Source organism: Vicugna pacos, chromosome 19, assembly GCF_048564905.1.
Source record: "Vicugna pacos chromosome 19, VicPac4, whole genome shotgun sequence".
Classification (NCBI taxonomy): Eukaryota; Metazoa; Chordata; class Mammalia; order Artiodactyla; family Camelidae; genus Vicugna; species Vicugna pacos.
This window is the reverse complement of record NC_133005.1, coordinates 6,056,850-6,080,490: the sequence shown is the minus strand read 5'-3', so window position 1 is coordinate 6,080,490 and position 23,641 is coordinate 6,056,850. Positions and strand designations below refer to the sequence as shown.

General features: G+C 44.1%; 1 protein-coding gene across 3 annotated transcripts in view; it reads left to right on the top strand.

The window, feature by feature from the left end:
- Window positions 1–5,062, top strand: part of MACROD2 (mono-ADP ribosylhydrolase 2) — a 1,889,921-nt gene extending 1,884,859 nt beyond the window's left edge. For 2 of the 3 annotated variants that reach the window (XM_072943800.1, XM_072943798.1), the window contains one exon: window positions 1,683–5,061. The gene's annotated coding sequence lies outside the window, so the exon portion shown is untranslated. Of the gene's footprint in view, window positions 1–1,682 lie in introns of all 3 variants that reach the window. The other variant, XM_072943799.1, reaches the window with a different exon arrangement.
- The last annotated feature ends 18,579 nt before the right edge of the window (window positions 5,063–23,641 follow it).

Below are 23,641 nucleotides of genomic sequence, written 5' to 3'. Positions count from 1 at the left end.
TATGGAGTCATTCTGAGTCTTCAGATCATAGATAAAAATGAGTGTCAACATAAAGTTCTTCACTAATTTCACTGTCATTTAAGAAAATGATATCTGCCATTTTCAGGAAGAAAGAAAAGTTTGCTACCCACATACCTTTTCTCAAAAAACTACTAAAGGATGCACAATAGTAAGAAGAAAACTGAGCCCAGAGGAAAGAGTAGGGTGTGGGGAAAAATTGCAAGCTAAGAAAAATGGTAAACACAAAGGAAAATTAAAATATATATTGACTGTAAACTTACAGTAATTAATTAATTGGTGGCTGGTTACAAACAAGGTAAAACAAAATTACTATTTATGCATATTTAATAATACACAAAGTAATACTACATACTTCCCATCATGTGTATATTTGTAAATGTCTATGTGTGTAAAATAAAAACATGCAAGCTACTGATTCACACTAACGTCAGGATTCGGTAATCACTTGGAAGGGAGAGAAATAGTTTTAATTTATCTATAAATTAATTTATCTGTAATGTTTGATTTTTTAAAGTCAAATAAAGATCACAAGGAAATTTGAAAAATATTAACACATTTTAAATCTAGATGGTGAATATATTCTAGGTATGTTTTACTGTTGTCTGTAATTTTCTTCATGGTTGCAATTTTCATTATTAAAATTAAAATTTATGATTCTGTGTATCTGAATGAAAGGTATAGAAAAGTAATATAAGGAAACACTCCATAACGTTAATGACAGACGTCGTTGTGCATAGAGGCGTTATGCAGGATTATTTCTGCTCTTGTCTGCTTTTGGATATCTTAAATATTGTCTGCAACAGGCATGCTATTGCTTTTATGTTCACATACACACCTCAAAGAGTATATTTTTTGATTCATAGGACACTAGAATAGAAAGTTAGCTCAGAGATCATCTCCAATCCTTCCTGGAAGAGATGCAATAATATATGGTGATGGAAGTCAGAGCAGTTGTTGGTTCCAGCAGGAGCACAGTTAATAATTGAAAAGGGAACTTGCCGGGGCGCTGGGAATGTTCTACAACTTGGTAGTGGTGTGGGTTAAATGTATGCATTTTTCAAAACAAGCTGAAGTATACTTAAGATCCATGCATTGCCCTATATGTGGATTTATACCTTTTTTTTTAATCTAAACAAAATTAATAACAAAGAGCAGGGGTCCTTGTAAGGCACGCTGTCTTCTTAGAGCTCTCATAAGTGGAGAACACAGCCAATGCGTCCTTCATAACGAAGAGCTCAGAGTGGTGGGATAACCATCCCACTAATGACTTCTGCAAGTCAGTATTATATAAATTATTATTGCTTCTGTGTAGAGCCCTGGAAACGGGGGCGCATAAACAGGCCGAGAAGGGAGGGAACACCATTTCAAGGTTGGGTTTTTCAAAGAATACTTTGAAGAGTTGAGTTAATCATTCCGTCAGCCGAAGCAACTTGTCAACATGGCATATGTTTATTTGCAGTGATTTATATCCTCTTTAAAGATACCCCGGGCCAACAATTACAGCTCAAACATCCAAAGCTCTTTGATAGTCAAAGAAGATATTTCTAGGCATGTCTGAAGGGTGAGACACACTTCAATCGCTGTATTAAAAAGATATTCCTTGCTCCATCTACGGAGGCATCTCATCTTTAATCTAACAAATGGTTTCTCCTTGTCTTCAGCAGGGGCACAAGATGAAGCAAAGGGACACAGAAACAGAAGGAAATGACAGTCCTCAGCATTGCAGACCTCTCCCGGCCCGGGGGTGTAGCAAGACAGCCGGGCACACTTGGAGGGTGTGGGGTGGGGGGAGGCGAGTCCCATGGAAGGATGGGGAATTCTTTGCTCTAATTTCTACAGCTGCATTTTGTTCTGTTTCCCCACAGAAAAAAGAAAGAAAAAAAGAAAAAATATATGTTTTTTCATTTGGTGGGGGGACCCGTGTTAACGCATCTTTCAGGCGCCAGCCCTGTACTTCCTGTCTTTTCCCTCACAACTCTGCCCCAGGGTCGCAGTGGCACGTGTAACACACATGTGTATCTGGTTATTTCACAAAGCTGGTTGGTTCAGTGGTTTCTTCAAAGAACGAGAAGGAAGATGACTGTTTGATAAGCTGCAGGCTACATTTCAGGAATCATCAGACCCTACATAAGTATAATCCACAGACAGAGGAGGCAGGCTAGAAAATGGGCAAAAACCGCAGACATCACTTGGAAAAAGGACAGGATGATGAACTGAAAACGGTATTTTATTCAGGATTCCCAAGGTACAGTTTTGTTCCACGTGGTTATCACGAGGAATCGGGAAACAGGGTTTAAGCCAGAACAGAGCACAGAGGGGAGCAAGGAAGGCGGGTCTCTTCCATCACAGTGGAACGGCAGGTGCATTCTTCCCTGACACCAACTTTCAGCAGAGCTCACCTGGTTCAAGAGGTCTTTACTGTATTTTTCAGCATGGAGCCCCCTGAACCACCCCAGGGAGTTGTGACTCCTTGTGACACAGTTGTACGGGATGGCACTTTCCTAGGTGTCTCAGTTAAGAGAGGGGAGCTACTGCATTTAGGATCCAAACAGACGCCTATGAATATTAGAAGTTCCACTTGAAATCTCTCTTTATGTATATGCTTTTCATAACAGGACACCCTGTCTTTACCCAGGGACCAAGGACCCACAGAGCAGATTCTCATTTGAAGTTCAAGGCAATTAGAGGTCTTGCTTGCAGTTCTAGCTTCCTGGTTTGCTTTTAAATGGTGTGCTTTGTTCATGCCAAGTCCAAGGCTGATTTGACAGCTGGTTCCCTCTCAAGTACACGCAGAAGGGGAACAGCAGTACTAATGAGCCAAGATGCCAGTGGTACAGCGGGCACGAGGGATGAAGGTCCCAGGAAGAGGTCAGAAGTTTTCACAAAGGTCTGTCCCAGAGCCAACATGGACAGAACCCTCACGAGGTGAGATGCCCGCCTCCCACCGCCTCCTGGGCTCTTAGACCAGTCTGTTTGTTTCTGCAGAAACTCCTGGTTATTTCTGGCATCTATTCTTAGATCCACCTTCCTCAGAAGAGCTTTAAAATTGTAAGTTAGTTATGTATTTCTTCTTTCATGAAGGGGAGAAAATTAATGGATCAAAGTGAGCATTTCTACGATTAAAGGATGCTCTGCTTTCTAACTGCCCCACGGAATTCTTCAGCTTTGCGCCTTCCTTCATGGTAAATTCAGCGTCTTAGCTTCCTATGAATTTTGTTTCGGCCCTTCTGAATTTATTGCCTCTCTGGATGGCTTATTTAGTCTATTGGAATAATTAACAAGCTATAGTTCTACGTATGTAATCCTCATCTTTTTTAATATCCTCATTTTTTTAAGCTGTTCATCAACCTAGCAGCAGCAATACTGAAGTGACCTCATGATTTTGGTTTGTGGCCATTCCCCCTTCTGCCGCTAGTCCACTGTTTGATGCGGAAACTTACGTGTCCTCTGCTACCAGCAGACAATGCTTTCTAGAAACAAGGAAAAGCCTCGCTTTAAATAATCTCAGAAATGATGCCATAGGAATACTGATAGCCTCTATACTTCATGTCATCCTTATAACTTAATTAAAAGCCGCCATCCTTCTTGTGAAGCACCTGACAAGCCCAGTCTGCTAGGAGCCTGTTTTCCTGTGACTCCCAAACACACGCGCTCAGTAAGGAGCTGTAGCTGAAAACAGCATGAAGGAAGCAAGAGGGATGGCGGGTTTTTTTAGTGGACAAACATGAAAGAGACCTGATGTCCCAGGTAGCAAGAGCAGGGACTGGAATGACTTCGGTCCTCGTGTCCCCTTTTTCATCACTGACAGCCATTCTGTTCATTCCTTTTAAATGTGGGTGGGGTAGCAATGGGAGGAGGGAGTTCTCTGCCTGAAAATTATAGAAAAACGAAATAAGATCTGTATCCAGGAGACGGGAGTGATTATCATCAGCCCCACTCCTGACTTTGTTTAAACCTCATTTTAAGGTTAGATGTGTTTTTATTTCTGCCTCATTTTGCTCTAGTGTTGCTATCTGGCTACTAGATTTTATGCTTTAAGGCAAATAATGAAGTCAATTTTCATCTAAACAGTAAAATATTTAAAATCTAGCTGTTGGGAAGATTGAAGACACCACAACATAGGAAATATCTCTTTCACTGTGCTGTCCTTGCACAGACGGCACAATGGAAAGTTTGAAAGGCTGATTGATTCTCCTGCACCTGAATTCTGGATGTCAATTTCCAACCACACTCCAGCCAGGCTATGTGGCTTGAGGAGTTATAGGAGGGAGGGAGGAAAACAGTCCCTTAGTTAGTCATGTTTGCATACAGAGGATTGAGGTAGACCTTCAGCATACTAGTTCTAACTAAAAAGATGTTCTGTTGTAGGAGAGACAAAGGGTTTTTCCTCCAGCTGGTAAGTGTTCAGCTGCTGGACAAGCCCACTTTCATAAAAGCTTGCAAAGGAGGCACCCAAAACACGGTCTGTGGTACTAGGTCACATATTAGCCATCACAGCTAATGGTTCATCTTTCTGTGAAACACTGAAAAGCCTCTTTGTGAATTAATCCAGTTCAGCTTGATGCACTTGATTTGAAACAACGTTTCTCTGTATGTGGTGCATGTCGGCTTTGCTTTGAAAAATAACAAAGTTAGCAGAATACGTTCAATATATTTTCTTGGGGAATAGGGTTTTTATCATATGATTCATTAAGGATTTGCCTTACCCTGACATTTGTGATATAAAGGAAAATCAGAAAAAAAGTAATTTTCTTGATCAAGATATGTTTATACTTAATGCAAATAAATGTAATCTGTTGCTTGCAAGGAAAATAAACGTCTTCTGCTATCTGGCATAAACTGCTGAGTAGAATAATACGTGCCTCTTTTGTTAAACCAGCATTTAAATACTGGACTGCTTCGAAATATGTTTGTTTCTTTTCCATCTGTGCCATACACTAAGAAACTTAAACAATTGTTGCCTTCATACTATATTTGTTAGCGCAGAATATGAATAAAATTTGTTTGAGAGGATGCGGTGGAATTATTCTGTGTTTTGTGAAATTTGTTCCTTAGCCATGAGCGGCAGTTAATGACTCAAAATGTTATTAAACATTATATATCTGTTTGCAAGTACGTGTATTTAAAATTGCTCCTGCAAGTCAATTGTCGCTTACCAGTGATCTTCCCCTACAAAGACTGGTCAAAGTTTTGGCCGTGTTTTTCAAAATGAAACTATACAGTAGTTTGTACAGACACAAATCCCAAATTATAATTTTTCTCTGAATACTAGATAGCTAATTACCCTTGCAACAGCCTCTGAGGTGCAAGACAGAAGTTGAGATGAAGTCAAAGGTTGTTCCGTGAACACTGGTCCATCCTTTAGAAATCATTATACATTCCTGGAATTCTTTTTGAGCACCTTTTATGAGCCAGTCACATGAGCCACCACAGCCATGATCCTCCTCACTTTACTGTTGATGGAATTATGACTGAATTATGCAATTGTTAAGAGTTTGGCAATGAATCCACAAAAACCTCTCTGGGAAAATCTCAATGTTCTTCTGAAAATGGAAATCTGTATTCCATCAAATTGAATTCCCTCCATTTCCTACAGAAGAAGTTTTATCAGGTGTGTTGCTCCAGAAGGCAATAAAGAAAGTCAACCACTTTATCCAACAAAGCCAGGGACTGCAGAGTTAAAGGAGAATAAGGTTTTTTAAACTGTTGAACCCAAGGAGCATTCTTCCAGTAATAAACAAAGTTGATGAGAAAACACAAATAAAATATAGGCAGGACAATAGTATCTCACAATGGGCAACCTCCACAGAAATGCTTCAAAGTGACAGTAAAGATAATTTGACATGATTCTACCATTGCCAAATACAGTTCTGTGTTTTTTTTTTAATCTACATCCAATTTTTCATCTCTTTCCCTGTCACTCTTGTTTCTCTCCCAATACTTCTGCCCCTTTGCCTTTAAAAGGTGCCAGTAAACACTGCTTAGCTTTACTGGTGGGTCCCAGGACTAAAAGGGACAATGACACCCATTTGCACTGCTCTTGCCAGAACTCTGGCCCAGTTGTGGAGCTTTGAGAAACACAATGCCTCTATTTTCTGGTTTGGAAGATGGAAATACTAATATCTTCCTGAACTCTCTTACAAGTTTAAACATCAATAAGTTGACAAGACATGATACTTTGCCATTGGGAAAAGCACTTGGTAAATTATGAGCATTAGATTCTGCCATTTGATACTATAGGCCCTTTCTCAAACTCCAGGCTCTCTACCAGATGAATAAACAATCCTTACAACTGGGTAGGAAATATGAAGTCCTTTCTAATGAAGTTGACGTAAAGCTTGCCCCTAAATTAAGGACCCATGCGAGTAAGAGAAAAACATTTTATAAAATTTAGAGAAATGGGAGATTTGCCATGTGCACACAAAATACCCACATTCAGTGCAGATCTTTTAAAGTTACTGCTTCTCTGATAATACCCAAAGTGACTCTGTAACTGAAGGAGAAAGGAGGTGTAGCTCCATTTCTTGGTTAACATGCATGGAAGGATATGGATTTAAAGGGGATAATGACACCCACGTACCTTCCTTTCCCGGGGAGAAGACAATGCCTCCTTGTCCCACTGAAACTGGACTTCATGTGACTTGCTTTGGCCAATGATGTGTGGGCAGAAATGGCCTATGTCACTTCAGGCAGAAGCTTGAAGACTCATGCCCTTTGGTCCTCTCTGTCAGAATGACCAGCAACTTCCCAGACAGGCTGCTCTGTTAGTGTAGAACCTGAAGTGAAGATGTGGAGCTGAGTTTCAGGTAAGTCCCACTGAGAAGGTGATGTGAGTGAGAAGTCAACCTGTGTTCTGAAATTCGGGCCCCATGCATTCCCCTCGCATCACCAAGCCTATGCTAACTGATACCGTATGCCACCAAAGGATTTAAATTAAAAGTCCAAGAACTGACATGATTTTCTCTCCAACTTCATCTTCTGTTGAGACAGGAAGGGAGCAGAGCCATTCGAGGAATAACACAGCAATTAACACCAGAATGGCAAAAGATTCAACCCCTAGTAGGCCTTGAGGCTCAAGATGGTGGGAGATTTGACTTCTAGTAGATCTTGAGCTTCATTATACGCCCATTGTAATATATAAGCATGGTGAATAACACACCCACAGGCACCATGGCAGTCCCAAGGCTGGGCACAAAAGGTCAAAGAGAGGGAAATGGCCAACTTCCTGGGAATCCCAGCACCTTCCCTAGACTAGTTAGACTTGTCCTTCCACTTATTAGCATACGAAGCCACTGAGCCCATAAAAACTGGCAACACAGCACCTCGTAGCCAATGCCCCCTTCCTCTCCCTCTTCTGCGACGGCCTGCTCTCTATGGAGTGTGTACCTACTTTTACTCTAACCTGAGCACCCAACCCCCACACCTCCTGGCCTTCCTCTTGCCTATTGATGTATCTTTCTAAATAAATCTACCTTTACTCAACTGTGGCTTGCTCTTGAATCCTTTCCTGCGTGAAGCCAAGGACCCACATTTGGCAGGGCACAATCCAGGGGCTCAACCAAGGCTGAGAGACAGCCCGCCTGATGCTCCATATCCATTTCCCTGAATCACCATGACTCTCAAATTTGTTCATAAAACTGCCAGCAGAGAGTCCATTCCTAGAACAAGCCAAATTATTTCCAGGCTCAAGACCTTTGAACTTAAAAACTCACTCTCCCTGTACTCAGTTGGTTGGTACCTGGCCATTCTCGAGATCTCAGCTGTCACGCCTCTTCCTAGGGGTGCCTTTCCCAACCACCCTGTCTCAAAGGAGATCCCCTCCCCAGTGCGCTTGCCCACTGAATGCCATATTTGCTACTTCAGGACATTTAGAACTATTTGTAACTGCTTGTTCACAGGGCAGGGATAAAAATTTGTGCCTCAACTCAGATGTGCAACGTAATGTAGCTTGTTGCCTCTAATAACTGAGCTTGCCTTGTTTCCAAGCTTTTATCCAACTGGTTAGAGGCAATTGTGGGAAAATAATTTAATTTGTCAATAAACGGTATCTCAGTCTTTTTCTCCTTTAAATACTAACTTTGGAAAAAGATGCAGTGAGAGTCAAGGTTTGAACTCCCTGTTGAAGCTATTTCTTGACACTTAGATTTTTGTGCCCCACACCACCTTAGGCAAAGGCCTTTAATCACTCTGCAATAAAACTAGCAACTAATAAATTTAAATGTTGAAACAATAGTTACTATAATACTTAAAAGGCAATTTCCTAAATACTTCATCAAGCATGCCATCAAAAATAAAATGATGGACTATTTAGAAAATGACAAAAACAAGAACACTATAAAAACTGTGGGATAAAGCCAAAGCTGTACTTAGAGGAAAATTTAGTCTTAAACGTTCCAATTGTTTAAAATGGGAAAAAAGAGAGAAAACACTTCAAAAGCATTTAAATTTAGGTTTGAGAAAAATAAAAATATCCAAAGAAAGTGAGCACTATATATACATATATATATACACACAAAATTGAGAAATTTTTTAAACAATAAAATGTTAAAATAAGTCTGTTGGTTATTTGAAGGTCCATTAAAATAGGTAAATCTTCAGCAACTATCATGAATAACTTTGAAAGGATAGCAACATAGAAAATTTAAGTATAATTACATTTTATGCATAACATAATTTTATGCATAACAAGGCAAAGATATTGGATATTTTTTGGAAGTAAAAATGCAACATGAAGTAGAAAACCCACATAAATTCATAGCAGAAATGAGAAAAGATATCAAAAAGCCCCCAAGCTAACTATCTATGTCTGTCTATCCATCAAAATAATACGCACAAATTGTCCAAAACCTAGGAATCACTGCAGGTAGTATTCTCAGCTTGTTTTAATTTCCTAGTATTTCCATAATTGAATCATATGGTGTGTCATTCACATACACTGTTACTCACTTGGTCATGTCACAGGTGCATTCTCGTCAATCAAGGGTTTTCCAAAGTCACTTAAAAATATTTCATCTTTTCACTTAAGTTTATATGATCACTTCCCTCTTCTATGACCCTTCGGTTACCTGATGGCTTTTTCTATTTTAAATGCAACTACAATGAACACTTTTGGTCACAAATTTTTGTCTTCATCAAGGTCTATTTCCAGAGGACCACCAGGTTTCAGACACGCTTGATGTATATCACCAAATTACTTTGCAAAGCTGTATTGCTAGCAATTAGAATGGGAATTTCCATTTTGTAGAATCTTCACTGACCTTGAGGGTCTTACAAACACCAGCATTAAAAATGTCAGCAAGTGGTGTTGGGAAAACTGGATAGCAGCATGTAAATCAATGAAGTTAGAACACTCCCTCATTCCATACACAAAAAATAAACTCAAAATGGCTCAAAGACTTAAATATAAGACAAGACACAATAAATCTCCTAGAAGAAAAACAGGCAAAACATTCTCTGACATAATCTTAGCAATGTTCTCCTAGAGCAGTCTACCCAGGCAATGGAAATAAGAACAAAAATAAACAAATGGGACCTTACTAAACTCATAAGCTTTTGCACAGCAAAGGAAATCATGAGCAAAACAAAACTACAACCTACGGAATGGGAGAAAATATTTGCAAATGATGTGACTGACAAAGGCTTGATCTCTAGAATATATAAACAGCTCATACAACTTAATAACAAAAAAAAAAAACCCAATCCAAAAAAATGGGCTGAAGATCTACACAAGCATTTCTCCAATGAAGACATACGAATGGCCAATAGGCACAAGAAAAAATGCTCAATATCTCTAATTATCAAAGAAATGCAAATCAAAACTGCAATGAGGTATCACTTCACACCAGTCAGAATGGCCATCATTCAAAAGTCCATGAATGATAAATGATGGAGAGGCTGTGGAGGAAAGGGAACCCTCCTACACTGTTGGTGGGAATGTAGTTTGGTGCAGCCATCATGGAAAACAGTATGGAGATTCCTCAAAAGACTAATAATAGACTTACCATGTGATCCAGCAATCCCACTTCTGGGTATATATCCAGAGGGAACTCTAATGTGAAAAGATACATGTACCCCAATGTTCATAGCAGCACTATTTACAATAACCAAGACATGGAAGCAACCTAAATGTCCATTGACAGAAGACTGGATAAAGAAGTTGTGGTATATTTATACAATGGAATACTACTCAGCCATAAAAAATAATAAAATAATGCCATTTGCAGCAACATGGATGGACCTGGAGAATGTCATTCTAAGTGAAGTAAGCCTGAAAGAGAAAGAAAAATACCATATGATATCACTCATATGTAGAATCTTAAAAAAAAACACACACACAAACAACAACAACAAAAAAAAAAACGGTACTATGAACTCATTTACAAAACAGAAACAGACTCGAAGACTTAGTAAACAATTTTATGGTTACCAGGGAAAGGTGATGGGAAGCGATAAATTTGGGAGTTTGAAATTTACAAATGTTAACCACTATATAGAAAAATAGATTTTTTAAAAATGTGTGAAAATGGTTTGGCATTATTACTTTAACTAATATTTCTTCATTTACTAATAAAGTTGGACAGATTTGTCAGTTCTTTTTATCTTCTGATGGGGAATTAATCTATTCAACTTTGTTTATCTGTTGATTGGGATTTTGATTTTTTAAATTGAGACTTGTGAACTGTTTATATATTTAGAGTATTATCTTGTGTGATATTTCCTTCATATAACTCATGCTTTGTTTTATAATTTTGATTGCGATGTTTTCTGACATGCAGACTTTCATGTTTTGATGCTGTTAAATCTCTTTCCCTTTGTACCGGGTTTCATTACTTTTGTTGTTGACATTTATTATTTTTGTCTGCTGAGCATCCATTCCTGTTTCTTCAGGTGATGAAGGTTTTCAGCCTAGCAGAACACTCCTTTTATTCATTTTCTGAAGTTGAACTTCCACTCTGCTCTCCAGAAGGGACTGACATGGATCCAGGCTGGTCAATGACAGGACTTTATATCCCTGCCCTCAGTGTTTGGTTTAGAGAGGCCATGTGATCTAAACTGGATCAGTCAGTGTCTTTCGCTAAGACTTAATATGTGGTTACTGGGAGAGAGAAATTCACAGGTCACAGCGTGCATGCAAACCTGGAGATTTTGGCAGCTTTTTTCCTGACTCAGCTATGTGGGCCAATAAATTCCCTTTTTAAGCAATTTTGAGTCAGGTTTCTGGGTCTTGTAGCTGAATGTCTCTCCAGTTATCCCAGATTAAGGAATGAAATTCTTAAAATGTCCTGAAGGTCTCATGTGATGTCACAAGCACACCCCTCATCACCTCTGCAAACCCATCTCCTCCTACTCACCCCATGGGCCTCTCCACTCCAGCCATACTGAACCCCCCAAATATACCAGCCATAGTCCTCACCTTAAAGTGCTACCCTAATCCTTCTAGAATTTTCTTCCTCTGGATGTACATATGTCTACTTTGCTCATCTCCTTGGAATCCTCTCAAAGCTTTCCTGGTGAAGCTTATCATAATTATCCTCTGAAATGCTGCAAAGAACCCCCAGCTCTGGCTCTCCTCATGGGTTCTATTTCCCCCCTTTCCATGACACTTACCACTTTCTAATATATCATATAATGTACTTATTTATAAAAGAAAAAACTATTGAAAGGCTCCACTGGCTCCATGAGAAAAAGACAGGAAAAGATGCTCAATGAGGGCAGGGATTTTTGTCTGTTTTGTTCACTGAAAAACCCCCAGCCCCAGAAAAGTACCCGCCACGTAGCAGGTGCTCATTAAATATTTGTTGAATAAGTGAAGGAATTATACTCAATACTTTGTTCTGGGAAACCCTTGGCAAATTCCCTTTTAAGGAATGATCACCTGACTGGGTTTTTTTTTCCTTTTCTTTTGGGGAAAGAATACAGAGAAGGTATGAAATTAAACTGTAACCATTAAGCAAGTTCACAGCTTTGCACGCTGATGGGGAAGACAAGTGTCAGAACAATGGGAGAGAGAAAAATGTTTGCAAAATTATTTTGAGAACTCCCTTTGATTCAGAAATTATGCCCACTCCCTATTTAATGCAGAAGTTAAAAAGAAAAGAAAAGATGAAAGGGACCTGTTGATTCATTCTGCCTCAGACAAAGGAAGGATTGTGTTTTGATGTTACCACGGTCCATCTTTTATCTAGGGGTAGGTGATGACAGCGGCTGTTGACGTAAGACTGTCTGGACTACTCTGGGGAAACACTACCATCTCAATGGTTCAATACGATGAAGATTGACTTTTCACTTGCATCACAGCCCCTTCCAAGCTGGGCAGCTTTTCTACAGCCAGTGACACATGGGGCCCTGCTCCTTCCATCCTGTGTTGCTGTCACCTTTGGCATGTTTTCCCAAAGGTCACCATGGAACAAGAAGAGGGAATAGAGATTGTGAGGAGCCAAGCTCAGGAGGGACTGCACAACTGCTGCCATGTTCCACTGGCCACAAGTCAGTCTCCTGGCCCCACTCTAACTCCTGAAAAATGTAGGTTGGCCAAGCACCCGGCAGGAAAATGAAACACGTGTGATGGTTACCTAGCCCTGCTTCTGCCTTGGAAGTAAAACAGCTCCCTCCTGTGAGACAGAGCCATGTGTTGCCCTCTATGCTCACTCCCCAAGAGCAACCGAGCCACATCCGCTTAGGGAGAGAGTGGGGTCTGGACACGTTAGAGCAGAGAAATCCCATGTTGGAAAGAGGGCTTAGCAACATGGTGGGAAAAAAACTAGAATACTGTTCTGCACCGTCTTAGACAGAGATTTAAGGATGTAGTAGAATCAGCCTTTGCCTGACATCTGTCATTTGTTCACATCAAAGTTAGACATGGTCAGGTGGTGGGGGTGGGATAAATTATGAGTTTGGGATTAGCAATTATACACTACTATATATCAAATAGATCAACAATAAGGACCTACTGTAGTGCACAGGGAACTATATTCAATATCTTGTAATAACCTACAATGGAAAAGAATCTGAAAAAGAATATATATATGGTGTACACCTGAAACTAACACATTGTAAATCGACTCTACTTCAACTTAAAAAAAAAAAAGCCCTGGTCCAAATGCATGTCTGATTTTTCTAGGTCTGAAAATGTGCAGCTTTTGAAATGCAAACATCTCTCCCCATCTAGAGACAGGGAACTGTTCCAGCTGTTCACCTATATTTTCTCTTCTTTCTTTTTTTCTTAGATTCCATTTTTACATCTACATCTTTAATGTGCCCTGAATTTATTTTTGTATGTGTTATTTAGTGGGAAGTAACTTGATTGAGTAACTTTAAAAATGTCCCCAGCATCAATTATTAAATAATACGTCTGGATCCCATTGCCTTGGGCTTATTTCTTTACAACACACTTATTTTACATTTATACAAAGACCTATTTTCTTGACATCTTCCTCCAGTTTCTGTAGCGCCACTGGGTTATTATTAACGTCGTTTACAATACGTGCTGATGTCCATTAAGGTAAATTCAATGCCTCCACCCATCTTCATTTTCAAATGTTCTTGGCTATTACCCATTGTTTAGTGTTCCAGATAAACCTTTAAATAGCTTTGTCTCATTTCCCCCCTGTAGACAGTCCTCCTTTTTCAGTTCCCTGCTCTCTCAACATCCCTGGAAAAATGAATGAGCCAGTCAGGTTAGTCAGCCCACGCTTAGTTCAGACAGCAAGGGGCAAGGTCAGCTGCTAGAAATGCAGCTTTCTGAAATGTTCCAGAGTAGAAGGCTCCTGCTCACCCCTGGCCTCCTGACAAGGCTGGGCTGATCTGAATAGCAATCCGTTTCCAAATATTCTGCTCCGAAGCCTCTTCCTGCCTGTCTTGGCCTCTGGTCCCTTCAGTCTCATCTGAGTCATTTGGTTCTGCACGGTGAGTTGGGAGGCAACAGCTAGGTAAATAACACTGTCTTGAGTAATCATCATCCACTTTGCAAACAAGAGCCCAGCAGAGCTGGCCCACAGGACACAGGACCATATCCATGGAGTCCAGAGACACGGGAACACAACGGTTCCACGGTGAACTGGGTCACCAAGCGCTCCTGCTGCCACTGCCTGGGCCTGAGTTCCTCCTGAAGCAAAGTGAAACATGATTGCTCAGCTTTTGGTTCCATTTCACCTAATACCGGGCGCCGGCTTTACCAGCCCCAGCAAAACTCATTAGCAGCCCAGCCTTAGCCGACTTCACTGTGGAATCAGAGTTGCTAGGTGCTCTTAAAAGGATCTGGGCCAGCCAGGAGAAAAAAAAATAGTTGGTTTTTTTTTTTTCCCCAAACAGAAGATATGAGAAATATGAACAGAAAATATATAGCTCATGTCAACATTATTCACTATTCAAATCACTTTGTATACGTTAAATCATTTGATCCTTTGATCTTTCTAATTTTTTTTCTTTTTTATCTCTTGATTTTTCTTTTTTTTTTTTTAATTTATGTACTGGGGATTGAACCCAGGACCTCATGCATGCTAAGCACGTGCTCGACCGCTGAGCTCAGCCCTCCCCTCTTAACTCAACAACATTTGATCTTGATAACAAGGAGGGGATTGTTACTATCCCCACTTTGTAGATAAGCCAAATGAGGCACCAAGACACTATTTTACACAAGGCTAATGAGCAGTAAGCTGTAGGGCTTTGAATGGAACACGGGAAGTCTGGAGCCAGAGAGGACTATTCTAACCACTGTGCTAGGGATTCTGAGAGCTGGGTGCACAGCAGAATCACCTGGAGGCCAGGCACCTCTCAGATTCTGGGGCCTCAACCTCAGAGTTTCTCATTCATGAGTCAAGAGTGGAAGGGCAGGATTTTGTGCTTCTGTCCAGTCTCAGGTGCTCCAGGAACCACACTTTGAGAACCACCACACTATGTGATGCAGATATGATCCGCAGTTGTGTTCCAGGGGTGGTGAGGAAGGATAAACAGACCTGGAAGATGTTTAAACTTTGCCACCAATTCTCGGTTTCTAAAGTCAGAATACCTGTGTTCTTCCAGTTCCTAAAGCAACCCCAAAGCTGGCATCACCTGCAATGTGCCACCTTCCTCCTGTTTTTGTTAATTACAGGCAGCTACAGAGATTTTGGAGCTAATTAAGAGCCCTGGTTGGAGCATCAAAGCACCCGGGTTTAAATCTCAGTCCTGTTGTTTACCTGCCAACTTAATCTTTTTCTAAGCTTCAGTTGTCATATCTGTAGAATAGTGATGACAATTACTTACCACTTAGGGTTTTGTTAAAGGTAAACTTCACACATACACACACACACACACACACACACACACACACACTGGCATATAGAAAGAATGGTGGTTATTTATTTCATAAGAAGAGGGTATCCGGCTACCTTCCTTCCTCTCAGACACCAGCAAAGGAGTTTAACTTTGAGAAGCTACTGCAGTAAGATTTCCCAGGGTCACATCAGGTACCCAAACTTTCTTTACAGCTTCTGACTGTGACAAGGATAAAAAAAAAAAGTCTGCGTATTTGACAAGCCGCTCCCCATCCCTGCTGAAAGGAGAGGGAATTATTGGCTGATTCACCTCAGGGGCCATCTTGCCTCGTGCAGAGGAGACAGGTGAACTGGAAACATGGAAGGTGCCAGAAAAGGAGGGACAATCTGCACAGTGGGAGTCTGGGCAACCGGTCAAGTGAAAGAGAGAGAGAGCTTAAAATGATTGTACTCATGGTTATAAACAGAATCTCTTCTCCTTCGATAATGAAGCTATTTTTTGATGTTCTCTTTAACCACTATTTCATCCATTTATTCAACAAACATACACTGAGCTCCTGCTGGGTGTCAGCCACTGCTCCAGGCTCTGGAGGGAGAGGGGTGAACAAAACAGGTGAAGAGCCCCTCCCTGTGGAGCAGGGGAGGGAGATGCGAAGACTGAGGGGGGAACTGGGCCAGACCAGGGAGGAAATGCCTGAAAGACATGAGGACACTAGCCGTGTCGCCGTCTGAAGGAAGAGCATCTGGGAGGGGAAGCAGTCAAAGGCCTGGAGAATTGTGAGTGTGAGTGAGAGGAGGAGGGCGAGGTAATCGATGGAGCAGGGGAAAAGGCCAGGTCCCATGGCGGAGGGCCTCATGGGAAGATGGCTTGACATTCACAGGACTTGAAGCCAAGGAATGATCCAACTTCAAAAATGAATCGATCTCAATGCAGCAGGAGGGAGTTGGGCTGATATCAAATAAAGCCTTTGATTTGGGACCAGGATGTAGAAGAAAAGAAGAAGAAAGGTCAGTGGTCCAGGGGGAGGGTAGAGCTCAGGGGAAGAGCACATGCCTAGCACACCAGAGGTCCTGGGTTCAGTCCCCAGCACCTCCGTTAAGATAAATAAATAAATAAATAAACAAATAAACAAACAAACAAACCTAATTAGTCCCCTCCCTCCATGAAAAATAAGTAAATAAAAGAAAGATCAGGGGTCCAGGAGGAAGATCTGGATAGAGACCAACCAAAGATAGAGCCAAGTTCTGTCAGCCCTCACTCTCTCCTCCAGTCCTCGCCCTACAGATTTCTCATGACCCTACCAGGCACTTTACGAAGTATAATGATCTTGTCAACCTTAGCTGCACATTAGAGTCAGCCAGGGGGATTTTCAACATGCCCTGCCCAATGCCAAGCTAAGGGACATTCTTCCAAATAACTGGCCAGTATGCTTCAAGGTGTTAAGTCAAGAAAGACAAAGATGGAGGAAGTATCTGAGATTAAAGGAGACTAAGAATTCTTGACACAACAACTAAAGGCAACGTGGGATCCTGGAAAAGAACGTTAGTGGGATAATCAGCAAAATTTGAGTACGGTCTGTAGGACAGTCATGCATCCATGTAACGCATCTCAGTGCTAATTTCCTGATTCTGATCATGGTAATGTGGCTACATAAATTATGAACGTTTGGGAATGCTGGGTGAGGATACATAGGAACACTTCTTTTGCATATTTTTTGAAGATCTAAATTATTTCAAAATAAAGTGTGAAAAAAAAAATACCATCACCAGGCCACACCTGAGACCAGTACATCAACACCTTAGAGACTGGGGACCGGCTACAGGCAGTTCTAAGAGCTCTCTAGATGATTTTAAAGTGCAACCAGGTTTGAGAACCACACCTCGGATTTTAAAAGTCTTAGTTTTAGTTGCCTTTAAATTTTCTTCTGTCCTGAGGGCACAGAAAGGCCCCTTCCTTCTGAGGTGGTGCCAGCTCCTCCAAGAGCATGTGTGCCATCTTAGACTCAAAGAACCCTCTTCTGGGCAGAACCAGAGATGAGGCTGGAATAAGGGGACTGGTGGGATCATGCAGTCACAAGAGAAGCATCCTTTGAGACTCTGAAATGAAAACTGAGCAGGACGCTGCAGGGCCTTCCTGGGGTCAGACGCCCCCATGTCCCCTGCCTCTTGTTTATAGAAAAGCTTTAGCCTTGCACGCCTTCCCCAGAGTTCCAAAGAGCAAATTCAGTCAGAGAAGTGAGAAAATGCAGAAACAAAGGAAAACAGTCAAGCAAGATAAAATAATCATAATTGGGCCATAAAAGAAAGTCTAGGACCTTTAGTTCCTCCTCAAGGGCTATAGGTAATATCCTGAGCCAGGTCCTTGAGTTGTTTTGCAGATACCAAAAGCCATGCACCCCACCCCAAACAGGTGGAAGACGCTAACTGCATGCCGACCACCAGCATGGAGACCCCAAGACCAGCTGGAACCAGAAGGCTGAAGACAGAGATTCCCCAAACATCACCCTGTTCCCTCACCATCAGCCAATCAGAAGTGTGCACAAGCTGATCACACACCCTGAGACCCTCTCTCTGAAAATCACTGGGGAGCTGGGGTCTTCTGAGCATTAGCTGCCCATACACCTTGCTCGGTGCCCTGTAATAAATGCTGTGGTTTCCCTCAACACAGCCTGCTGTCAGCAGACTGGCACCACCACGTTCAGTTTGGTAGCAGAAAGACGTTTCCCTGGAAGAACCTGAGTCTTCCTCCCGGAGGAGACCCACCCCAGCAGAGGGAGCTGAGCCTTCCTCCCGGAGGAGACCCACACCGGGAAAGGGAGCTTTTGTTCCAAACCCCTTGCTCCTCGTCGGGAAATGGACAGACATCAGGTGGCACCTTGAGGTAGTCTCCAGCCCGGGATAATATTTACCTCCACTGCCAGCTTTGGGGATGTTCCTCTTTCAAAAAATTCATTTCATTGCTGCACAGAAGGATGAGCCATTTCCTATGGAAATTGGCACACTAAATACCAACCAAGCCAGCAAACGCAGCGATAAGAAAATGAGGCTTAATCTGCTTTGATTAATAAGGAGGCAGCAAAAGGCTGCTCGTGGGCTGGAGGCTGCAAGAGGAAAAATGAAAGACGAGTAGAAATGTGCCCAGAAAAGCCAAGGGGAAAATCAGAAGGTTAAGCAACATACAAAGACCTCTCTTGACTGATTCAGTTTTAGAGTTTGCATAAACAAGGCTGTTAGTTATTTGCATATAAATATTCTGGGGGCAGGGGGCCCCACAGTGCTCAGCTGTGCATTCTAAGTTTCTTATCAAAATCTGTTCCCAAAGCAGCTGCTGAAATCAGCTGCAAACTTCAACTCTAAAAATGAAAGTCACATGGCCGAACGAGGGAGGAGGCAAAGGAAACAGGGGGTGGCCAGGGCACCGGATGGTGCTTCAATTAACCCACTAGGGCCTGCAGCCCCCGTGCATCACCTGGGAGCCTTTGCACATTGGGATGTGGCTGCACCCCAGAGCATTAAATCAGACTTGCTGTGGGTGGGGCTCAGGCTCGGTGTGTCTGAGAATTTCTCAGGTGATTGGAATAAAGAGCCTTGATTGAGTACCAGGGGGCCTGCAAACTTTTCCATAAATAGAGAGAGTGAATGTTTTAGGCTTTGTGGCAGGGAAGGTCTCTGTCCACCACTCAGCTCTGCTGTTGGGACCAGAAGGCAGTCACAAACCATAGGTCAATCGGTGATGTGACTGTGTGCAATGAACTTTATCGACACAAACAGTAGTTTGCAGCTCCTGCTCTGGACCCTAGCTAGCCAAAGCACAGCCAGCGGTATCGGCTTCCATGGGAGTTTGTTAAAAGTGTGGAATCTGTGACCCCACCCCAGAAGCCTCTCTCATCAGAGTATGTTATTTTAACAAGGTCCCCAAATGATCAGAGCACATTGAAGTCAGAGAAGCAGGCAGAAGGTGACCGTGCTGGCGGGGCGACCAGCACTGGGAGCCCAGATTGCTGGCCTGAGTCTTAGAGCACCGACACTCTTGTCCATAAAACTGCCCTTGGCGTGCAGGGTTATTCAGACATTCCAGGGGCATTCTGCCCATATCCGGACTCTGAAAGGTACAAAGTGCCACAGGAATGTGAGTTGTGGGTTTGTGGTGGTGACCCCTGGCCTCGGGCCAGCAAGGGAACCATCCCTTCAGCAGGTGCGTCCTCTCCACCATCAGTCATGATGTGGTGGGCAGGGCGGGTCACACATTTCAGAGGCCAAAACCCAGGATCCCCAGGCTCTGGCAGCCTCACCACTCACGACAGCACAACTGCAGAGCCTGGGGGCAATTGCTCTGAGTCTGAAGACCTCGGGCTTGGACTAGGCCGGTGAGGCTGAACGCCACCAGCCTGATTCATAACCCCAGTGTGTGGCTATCTGCTTTGACATCGCCCTGCCCCGGGCAAAGAGGGGGCCTGCTCACGGCCGCATCCCCAGTGCCGGGCACAACATCAGTGCTCACAGATCATTGATGAGTCAACAACTACAGAAGCTAAGATGCTCAACTGAGTGGCATCAGTCTGTAGGTCCTAAGTGCATAACTGACAATTCACCCTCATAGATCAGCAATCAGGAAGGCTATGGGTTTTGATTTTTCCTAAAAGCACCATCTCCTTGTCCCTTGCATGCACAGGATCCTGACAAACGACAGTAGATGCTATTTTTTAATCTGTTGCCAGGAGCAGAAAGCCTCAGGGCCTATGTCCCGGACCATAGAGTTAAAATGGGACTCCCGAAGGGACTTCAGGGATGTCCTGTTTTCCCACAAGCCCGGCCACGCTGCTGCACGCGGAGGTAATGAACTAAGCAGCTCTCTCTCCAAGGACCATCTGCCAGTCAGCTGGGACTAGCCTGCTGTCAGAGGATGTTTGCCATGTCCCAGAAAGATGCTCTCTCTGAAAGCCCGGCCAGCGATCAGAATGTGAGAGGAAGTGTCCACACACTGCTCGTACACCTGTGCACCTACCGCCACGGTGTCTCCCCGGACTGCGGTTTTGACATATCGTGTGTAGCAGACTGGGAAGGAGGCGGCACTGGAGAACAGAGATGAGGCCCTGGGCACCAGCAGCCAGAGGAGCCAGCGTGGTGTAGAGAAACATTTCTTAAGTCTATCGTGCAGATGCATCTCCTGGGCATCTTATGAGATGACAGGCCTGAGGCTGGGCTGGGATTCTGCGGTCCAGACGTGCCCCAGGTGATGCTAACGCTGCTGCCCTAGAGAGCGCCCCTCAGGAGCCTGAGCAGCATAGGGGAAGAGCAGCAGGCACACAGTCAGGGGGCCTGGGCTCCTCCTCCCCATCACACTTCCCCCAAGGCAGGTATGGCAGACCTGTTCTCCAAAGAAAGCCAAAGAGCATCTCCCAGCCAAGCACTTCTTACACTGTGACTTCAACTCTCCTCCCGTTGAGAGGTGGGGCCTGTGTTCACTCCCTTTGGCTTGGGCTGGCCTGTGACCACCAAGGAAGTGACGCTGTGACTTGTGAGAAAAGGTCATCAAAGGTGAGACAGTTTCCTCCGGATTCTTTTGCGCTGTCCCCTGCTGGAACCCAGCCACCATCCTGAGAAGAAGCTCATGCATCCATGGAGAGACCTGGGTGAAGAGGATTGAGGGCCCCGACCCACAACCCCAGCTGAGCTCCAGCTGACAGCCCACACCAACTTGCCAGCCGTAGGAGTGAGCTGTAGTTCCCCAAACCCCCAATCTGTCTGGGAAGTGGCTCCTCTCCTTCTGGTCAGGTTTCCCCATCTGAAAACACATGGAGTAGGAATTCACTGTCCCCACTGAGCCCCACCATGTGGCAGCTAGTGAGCAAAATAAATAATTACTGTCCCTTTAAGGTTCAAGGTGCGAGGGTTTCTGAATGCAACAGTAGTACTTGGAACATGGATTGAACTGCCCCCTGGGTCTTCTTTTCACTCAGTACACCCTCTCTGCACAATCTCATCACTCCTATTATTTACATTACCATCCACTTGGGCTCTTTGCTTCTGAGCTATGAAGCTGTATGTCCAATTGCTTGCTCGATATCGCCAATATATACAAATCTTTACCTCCTCTGCTATCCCCATCTCCGCCTGACCCCTAAATACCTTTCTCCCTGTTTATTTGGTGCCACCATCAATTTGGTTAATTGAGCCAACACAACCTGACCCCAAGGCTAACATCAAGTTGATGTTGCCATCAACCTAATTCTCTTGACATCTTGGGTTTACCTCCTCCCTCCACATTCTCCGGGGCTCCCTCCCACTACCCAAGTTTGTGCCACCGGTGTCTCCATTGTGAGTTGTTCCAATCACTTCTTTGTGGACCCGTTGTTCCTCAGACCCACCCCCATCACTATCACGTTGATCTTAACCCCTTCGACTGCTTTGAGAGTAAAGTCTAAGAATTGCATGGGATGCCCCTCAGGGCTTCGTCCCAGCCTCGGGATCAAATCTTGGGCGTTATCGTAACTACCTTGTTCTGAGTTTAGGATATCTTCACAATATCAGATTTCACAAGGTCCCCAAAATGCACCCTGCCCTTTCATCTCAGTGTATCTTTATACATGTTCTCTCTGGCTAAAGTTGTTTCTATCACCACTTCCCCATCCTCTGTGTCTTTCTGATTCCAACTCAGCCATCACCTCCTCCCTGAAGCCCTTTCTTAACTAGGTTTCTCTCTTGCTACCAACTGTACACAGTTCTATTGTTGAACTTCTCACGTTTTACAGCAAGTCTTCTATTTCCATGACTGTCTTGCTTGTAGACCAGTGTTTCTTAATGTGTGTTACCCCAGACCAACAACACCAGCATCGCCTGGGGACTTTTTAGAAATGCAAATTCTCAGGCCCCACCCCAGATGTGCTGAATCAGACTCTGGGGTTGGGCCCAGCAGTACACGTTTTAACAAGTCCTCCAGGGGAGTCTGTGTACATTGGGCTTTCAGAACCGCTGTCCTGGACCAGTTGGACAAACATTAGAATCACCTAGGAAGTTTTCAAAATCCCCAACCCAGCTGACTCAAAGTCTCTGGCCCGGGGCCCAGGTGACAGCTATGTTCAAAGCTTCCCAGGGAATTCCAGCTGCGACAAGTGTGACAAACACTAACCTGGATGCTTTTTTCTCAAAGTGTCGTCCCCAGACCAGCCGCATAAGCACCATCTGATAACTTGTTAGAACCACAGGAATTCATGTTCCTTCCCAGACAGGCTGAATCAGGAGCTTCAGTTTAACAAGATTCCCAGGTGATTTGGGAGAGTGGCCAAGACGGCGGAGTACTGGGTGCACCTCCTCTCACGAGCACCCCAAAATCATAACTATCTGCAAAGCAACCATCAATGAAGAAGACTGGAACCTTCCAGAGAAGCTGTTCTACAACTAGAGTCATAAAGGAACCTCAATCAGGGAGTAGGAGGGGCGGACAGTGACACAACCAAACCCCATACTGGGGGAAGGGCCCCACACACGAGGATGGTTATGCAGAGGCCCTCCCACAGGAAGGAGATCTCTGAGCCCCACATCAGGCTCCCCAGCCTGGGGGACCAGGACCAGAAAGGGGACCCCCCCAGAGCATTTGGCTTTGAAGGCCAGGGGGCTTAAGTGCAGGAGCCCCACAGGACAGGAAGACAGAGACGTCACTCTTAAAGGGCGCACACAAGACCTCAGGACCCACCGGGACCCAGGGAAAAAGCAGTCATCTCATAGGAGCCCAGGCCAGACCTACCTGCTGGTCTTGGAGAGCCTCCTGGAGAGGTGGGGGGCAGCTGCAGCTCACCCTGGGGACACACTCACTGGTGGCAGATCTACTGGGGGACATTCAGCCCCGGGAAGAGCACTGCTGCTGTGCAGGCTGGTGTCCGGGCTCCTAGCGCGGAGACCTGGCCCCACCCAGCAGCCTGCAGACGCCAGCGCTGGGATGCCACAGGTCAAACAACTAACAGGCACAAACAAACAGGCTGCTTAAAGGCTAAGGAGAACACAGCTGCCTCTGGACACGCCCCCTAGAATGCCCCCGCCCACCCCAGGGCCAGGACCGGTCTCCGCCCACCACTGGGCTAGAGGCCCCTCCCACCAGAAAGCCAGCTGAAGCCTCCAGACCAGCCTCGCCCACCAGGGGGCAGACGCCAGAGGCAATAGAACTAGGAGCCTGCATCGCAGGTCAGCCGCAGCCATGGGACCAGCTGGACACTGGCCCTGGCCCTGGCCCTGGCCCTGACCACTAGCAGCCCAACGCAAGCTTCGGGACACCCCGCCCCCACACCAACTATATCAGGAACTTTCCCCCTTCTCCCCTCTACCAATGATCCGCGATTCCTGGGCCCTACAGCCAGGCTCCAGGAGCCAGC